Raw genomic sequence first — 7,503 nt, 5'->3', positions numbered from 1 at the left:
TTCTAAACATGCATAACCTTAAAAGGTGATTGCTCTTGTTGACTAAATGGAGAGAAACTTGAAGCAATCCCACTAAAAATCAGGGACTAGACAAGGCTGCCCACTCTCTCCCTACTTATTCAATATAGTTCTTGAAGTTCTAGCCAGAGCAATCAGACAACAAAAGGCTGTCTCTTATACACATCTAGATGGACACCCTGTATAAGAGACCCAAATAATATAAAATACCTCGGTGTGACTTTAACCAAGCAAGTAAAAGATCTGTACAATAAGAACTTCAAGACACTGAAGAAAGAAATTGAAGAAGACCTCAGAAGGTAGAAAGATCTCCCATGCTCATGGATTAGCAGGATTAATATAGTAAAAATGGCCATTTACCAAAAGCGATCTACAGATTCAATGCAATCCCCATCAAAATACCAATCCAATTCTTCAAAAGTTAGACAGAACAATTTGCAAATTCATCTGGAATAACAAAAAAACCCAGGATAGCTAAAACTATCCTCAACAATAAAAAGGACTTCAGGGGAATCACTATCCCTGAACTCAAGCAGTATTACAGAGCAATAGTGATAAAAACTGCATGGTATTGGTACAGAGACAGACAGATAGACCAATGGAACAGAATTGAAGACCCAGAAATGAACCCACACACCTATGGGCACTTGATTTTTGACAAAGGAGCCAAAACCATCCAATGGAAAAAGATAGCATTTTCAGCAAATGGTGCTGGTTCAACTGGAGGTCAACATGTAGAAGAATGCAGATCGATCCATGCTTATCACCCTGTACAAAGCTTAAGTCCAAGTGGATCAAGGACCTCCACATCAAACCAGACACACTCAAACTAATAGAAGAAAAAACTAGGAAGCATCTGGAACACATGGGCACTGGAAAAATTTCCTGAACAAAACACCAATGGCTTATGCTCTAAGATCAAGAATCGACAAATGGGATCTCATAAAACTGCAAAGCTTCTGTAAGGCAAAGGACACTGTGGTTAGGACAAACGGCAACCAACAGATTGGGAAAAAGATCTTTACCAATCCTACAACAGATAGAGGGCTTATATCCAAAATATACAAAAGAACTGAAGAAGTTAGACAGCAAGGGAGACAAATAACCCTATTAAAAAATGGGGTTCAGAGCTAAACAAAGAATTCACAGCTGAGGAATGCCGAATGGCTGAGAAACACCTAAAGAAATGTTCAACATCGTTAGTCATAAGGGAAATGCAAATCAAAACAACCCTGAGATTTCACCTCACACCAGTGAGAATGGCTAAGATCAAAAACTCAGGTGACAGCAAATGCTGGCGAGGATGTGGAGAAAGGGGAACACTCCTCCATTGTTGGTGGGGTTGCAGACTGCTACAACCATTCTGGAAATCAGTCTGGAGGTTCCTCAGAAAATTGGACATTGAACTGCCTGAGGATCCAGCTATACCTCTCCTGGGCATATACCGAAAAGATGCCCCAAAATATAAAAAAGACACGTGCTCCACTATGTCCATCGCAGCCTTATTTATAATAGCCAGAAGCTGGAAAGAACCCAGATGCCCTTCAACAGAGGAATGGATACAGAAAATGTGGTACATCTACACAATGGAATATTACTCAGCTATCAAAACAATGACTTTATGAAATTCGTAGGCAAATGGTTGGAACTGGAAAATATCATCCTGAGTGAGCTAACCCAATCACAGAAAGACATACATGGTATGTACTCATTGATAAGTGGCTATTAGCCCAAATGCTTGAATTACCCTAGATGCCTAGAACAAATGAAACTCAAGCCGGATGATCAAAATGTGAGTTCAGATCGCCCATGAGAGACACAGCCAGAATTACAGCAAATACAGAGGCGAATGCCAGCAGCAAACCACTGAACTGAGAATAGGACCCCCGTTGAAGGAATCAGAGAAAGAACTGAAAGAGCTTGAAGGAGCTCGAGACCCCATATGTACAGCAATGCCAACCAAACAGAGTTTCCAGGGACTAAGCCACTACCCAAAGACTATACATGGACTGACCCTGGACTCTGACCTCGTAGGTTGCAATGAATATCCTAGTAAGAGCACCAGTGGAAGGGGAAGCCTGGGTCCCAAGCAAGACCGAACCCCTAGTGAATCAGAATTGTTGGGGAGAGGGCAATGGGGGAGGGGTGAGGGGAACACCATAGAGGAAGGGGAGGGGGAGGGGATTGCGGGCTTGGGAAAGGAATAACATTCGATATATAAATACTCAGTTATTAATAAAAAAAAAAAGAAATTCAACATCTTTGATACATAAGGAATGCAAATCCTAAAACAACCTGAATTCCTCCTTTGAAATGAATAAGTTCAAAAACTCAGGTAACAGCAAATGCTGGCGAGGATGTGGAGAAAGAGGAACACTCCTCCATTGTCGGTGGGATTGCAGACTGGTACAACCATTCTGGAAATCAGTCTGGAGGTTCCTCAGAAAATTGGACATTGAACTACCTGAGGACCCAGCTATACCTTCTTGGTCATATACCCAAAAAGATGCCCCAACATATAACAAAGACACATGCTCCACTATGTTCATAGCAGCCTTATTTATAATAGCCAGAAGCTAGAAAGAACCCAGATGCCCTTCAACAGAGGAATGGATACAGAAAATGTGGTACATCTACACAATGGAATATTACTCAGCTATCAAAAACAATGACTTTATGAAATTCTTAGGCAAATGGATGGAAGTGGAAAATATCATCCTGAGTGAGGTAACCCAATCACAGAAAAACACACATGGTATGCACTCATTGATAAGTGGCTATTAGCCCAAATGTTTGAATTACCCTAGATGCAGAACACATGAAACTCAAAGAGGATGACCAAAAATGCCAATGCTTCCTCCTTCTTTAAAAAGGGAACAAGAACCCTTGGCAGGGAATAAAGGAACATTTAGAACAGAGGCAGAAAAGGAACACCCACATTCAGAGCCTGCCCCCCACTTGCCCATCATATATAGCCACCAAACTAGAAAAAAGATGGGATGGAAACAAAAGTGCAGGCCGACAGGAGGGGCGGATGTAGGTCTCTCTAAGAAACACAGCCAGAATACAACAAATACATAGAGTGAATGCCAAACAAACCACTGAACTGAGAATGGGACCCCCGTTGGAAGGAATCAGAAAAGGACTGGAAAGAGCTTGAGGCTGGAACCCCATATGAACAACAATGCCAAACAACAGAGCTTCCAGGGACTAGCCACTACCCAAAGACTATACATGGACTGACCCTGAATGTCCAACCTCATGGGGGGCAATGAATAACTAATAAAAGAGCACCAAGTGGAAGGGCAAGCCTTGGTCCTGCCAAGACTGAACCCACAGCGAACGTGATTGTTGGGGGAGGGTGGTAATCGGGGGAGCATGGCGAGGGGAAGCGCATATAGAAGAGGACGGGGAGGGGTTAGGGGGATGTTGGCCTGGAAATCGGGAAGGGAATTAACAATCAAAATGTAAACAAGAAATACTCAAGTTAAAAAAAAAAAAAAAATCTTTAGTCATAAAAAAAACAAAAAACAAAACCAGGGCTAATGTCATACTCAATAACGAAGACTGAAAACATTCTCCCCAAAATCAACAAGAATTAATGTCTGTTTTAAGTATTTTACGCAATATAGTACTAGAAAAAAAAACAGGACAAATAAGCAAGGAAAAATAAATATGATCCAACTAAGAAAAGGTAAAGTATTCAAACAGCATAATATTATATTTTTTTAAAACACTGCAGAAGTCAGAACACAACTATTTAGGATAAACAATACTGGGCTGGAGAGATGGCTCAGTGGTTAAGAGCACTGACTGCTCTTCCAGAGGTCCTGAGCTCAAATCCTAGCAACCACATGGTGACTCACAACCATCTGTAATGAGATTTGATGCCCTCTTCTGGTGTGTTTGAAGACAGAAACAGTGTACTTACATAGAATAAATAAATCTTTAAAAAAAAGAGAATAATACCATGGGGTTTCAAGATATAAGATTATTATATAAAATAATTTCTATAAACTAGTAATGGTCAATGTACAAGCGAGCTAAGAGAACGATTTCATTTACATTTATAATAGCAAAATTCTAAAGAAAATACTTGGGGGCTCATCAGGTAAAAGTGTATACTGCTCTTAGAGGACCCAAAGATGCTACAGCTGGGCAGAATTGAGGTACACGAGGCTTGGCGTTCCTGGTTTGGGGGTCAGAGGAGACCATGAGGGTGGAGAGAGGAGTAAGATGTCATGGCTTAGGAGTCAAGGAAGCATAGCCCTTAGGGCTGGCCAATTGGGGTTAAGAGCAGCCCAGATGAAACATAGTAAATAATAACTCGGGATTATTGATAGGAAATAGATTTGAAAAGCATAGAGGGTAGATATCTACTAGTGCTGATTAAGGCTATGTAAATATAAAAATTGTGTATGTCTTTTACCTGTGAACTAAATAGTCAAAAGTGAGACAGAAACCCCAGAATGAGATTAAATTTTTCTACAACATCAGAAATAATTACCTTTAAACAACACATACTTTATATTAAAATGCTTCTTTTAAATGTGTATTTGTACAGATTTGAATTTGTACAGCATGTTATATGAATCTGTAGACACTCAGTCTTTTAAAGAGTCAAATAAATTCTTAAGATTATAAAAATAGTTACATATGTACACATGTACAAGAAACTTCACTCCTTAAAATATATTAAAAAAATGAAATGTGTATCTGTCTAAAAACATATAATAATATTAATAACATTGCCATTTGTAGTAGCCCCAAATGGAAAAAAACAAATGTTCATTAATTCATAAATAAAAACATAAAATGTGACTCATCCATACAATGGAATATAAGTTAGCTTCATAAAAATTAATTGCTGGCTAGGCAAGGTAGCACATGCCTTTAATCTCAGCACTCTGGAAGCAAACACAAGTAGATCTCTGAGTTCAAGGCCAACCTAGCATACATAGTGATTTCTATGACAGCCCAACTCTATAGAGAGAATCTACCTCAAAAGGGAAGAAAGTATTCATATATCCACTAAAGATTAAAATATTCTGCTAGGAAAAATGTAGTCATAAAGGATCACAGATTTCAGTTGTATGAAATATCTAAAATACACAGATCTTTAGAGAAAAGAAAATTAGTTGTGTGGTGGCTACATTGAAAAGAACAAAATGTATAGTGACTAGTTCTATATTCTAAATTCCCTTTAAGGTATTAATACTTATAAATCAGGCTGTTGTGACAATTATACTGTTCAGGAATGTATGAATATCAGAATCATATACTTTAAGTGGTAAAATTTAGAGATATATAAATTATATTTGAGTAAAATTTGTCAGAAACAGAAAAATAAAATCCAAAATCTAAAGGGTTTTCAATTTTTTGGAGTTTGTTGTTAAATCTAACCAATTGTGTTCTCTCATGACTATTCTTTCTTGTCTATTTTCTTTGTAAAACATTCTATTGAATTTGAACTCAAAATAAAATGACTGTTCAAAAATTTCATTACAGTTTGTTTTTTCTAATTTATTCATTTATTCTATATAAGTACACTGTAGCTGTCTTCAGACACACCAGAAGAGGGCATCAGATCCCATTACAGATGGTTGTGAGCCACCATGTGGTTGCTGGAATTAACTCAGGACCTCTGGAAGAACAGTCAGTGCTCTTAACCGCTGAGCCATCTCTCCAGCCCTCCATTACAATTTCTATTAATAATTGCTACCAAGTCCACTTACCATCCATTTCTGAAATATTCTTAATGTACAAGATACAGTAGAAGATGTTGTAAATGATACAGGGATTTCAGTATTTGACTCTCCAACCATCTGGCCGGTTTGAAACCGAAAACACTATACCACAAGTCAAGAGAGAGGGAAATCCAGCTGAATGTATCAGAGGAGATTTGACAGAGGAAACTTTCCAGCCTTAATGATGAAGAGGCATTTGATTTAGTGCAATGGCACTCCAGACTGAGAAAAAAAATAGGTGAACAGAAATGCAGGCAGAAAAGGAATTCTCTGCAAAGACCTAGACTATACAATGGCCAGGATAACTTCAGTTACCATGGGTCCTGGAACATCAAAAAGTATAGTGCCTTTAAAATATATGATAATTCATGTTCCCCACCTCTAGCCTCCAATTTATTTGAATGAGTGAGGCTTTCTTATGCTCCTCCTCATACTTCTGTGCCTCATAGTTGTTAAGGAACTCAAGTTTTATGGTCCTGTAGGGTAATAAAATAATTCATTATTATTTTGGGGTCAACAAAAGTAGAATTAAGAAACATTCTAAGTTTTCTCTCTCACACACACACACACACACACACACACAACACACACACACACACGCACACACACACGCACACACACACACACAATATCAAAAATTCCCCTGACGATTTTGTATTTCAAGAGTTTTAAATTATTATGTTTCACAATTTAGAATAGTTTCAGGTTTACAGAAAATTTGAACAGAAAGTACATAGAGTTCCTACATATTACCTCCACCCACCAAACCCAGTTTCCTTTATTACTAACATCTTGCATTACTATGGTACATTTGTTCCAAGTGATGAACTAATATTGATACACTATTCTTATCTAAAACCCATAGTTTATAATAGTGCTCAATCTGTTTATTACACAATTCTGTGATCTTTATAAATGCATAACGGCATATCTACCATTACAGTGACATGCAAAACAGCTCTACCGCACTGATTATTCCCTGAGCTCCGTCCCTTCTTCTCCACCTTCCTGGACCCTTGGCAGCCACAGACAGTCTACTGCCTATCTATTGAATTTTTACAAGAATGTAAAGTAGTTGGAATTATACAATATGTAGACTTTCACACTGATTTTTTTTTGCTTTTGAAAAATTTTATATGTACTTATGCTGTCATATTAGTGTTTTGTCTATACATGTGTATATGTGTCACATGCATGCCCAGTGCCCATGGAGGTGAAAAGAGAGCTTCAGATACTCCAAAACTAGAGATACAGGTGATTTTGAACCACCATGTGGATAGGGGGAAACAAACCCAGCTCCTTTGAAAAAGCAGCAAAAGTTCTCAACCACTAAACTATCTCTCCTGCCCCTTCCTCCATGTCTTTAATGGGATATTTCCATACCTTAGTTCTTTCTGAAACTGAACAATATCTTATCAAATAGATGGATTGTGGTTTATTGTTTTACTTGTGGAAAACATCTTAGTCACCTTCAAGTTTTAGAAGCTATGAAGAAGTTTGCTCTAAATACCTATGGTCAATTGTTGAATAAAAATTCACAACTGATGTAGGTAGATGTATTTACTACAGAATATACTACTACATACTATGATAAAGTTTATCTTCTCTCGGCCATTCATGGCTAATTCTATATCTATTTAGTAACTAAACAGCATATATTGGTTATTTTTATCATCACTGAGACTAAATACTAAAAACTATTTGTTTTAGCTTATGGCTCCAGAAGCTTTCCTCCATC

Source organism: Rattus rattus, chromosome X, assembly GCF_011064425.1.
Source record: "Rattus rattus isolate New Zealand chromosome X, Rrattus_CSIRO_v1, whole genome shotgun sequence".
In the NCBI taxonomy this organism is placed as follows: Eukaryota; Metazoa; Chordata; class Mammalia; order Rodentia; family Muridae; genus Rattus; species Rattus rattus.
This window is presented reverse-complemented; position numbering follows the sequence as displayed.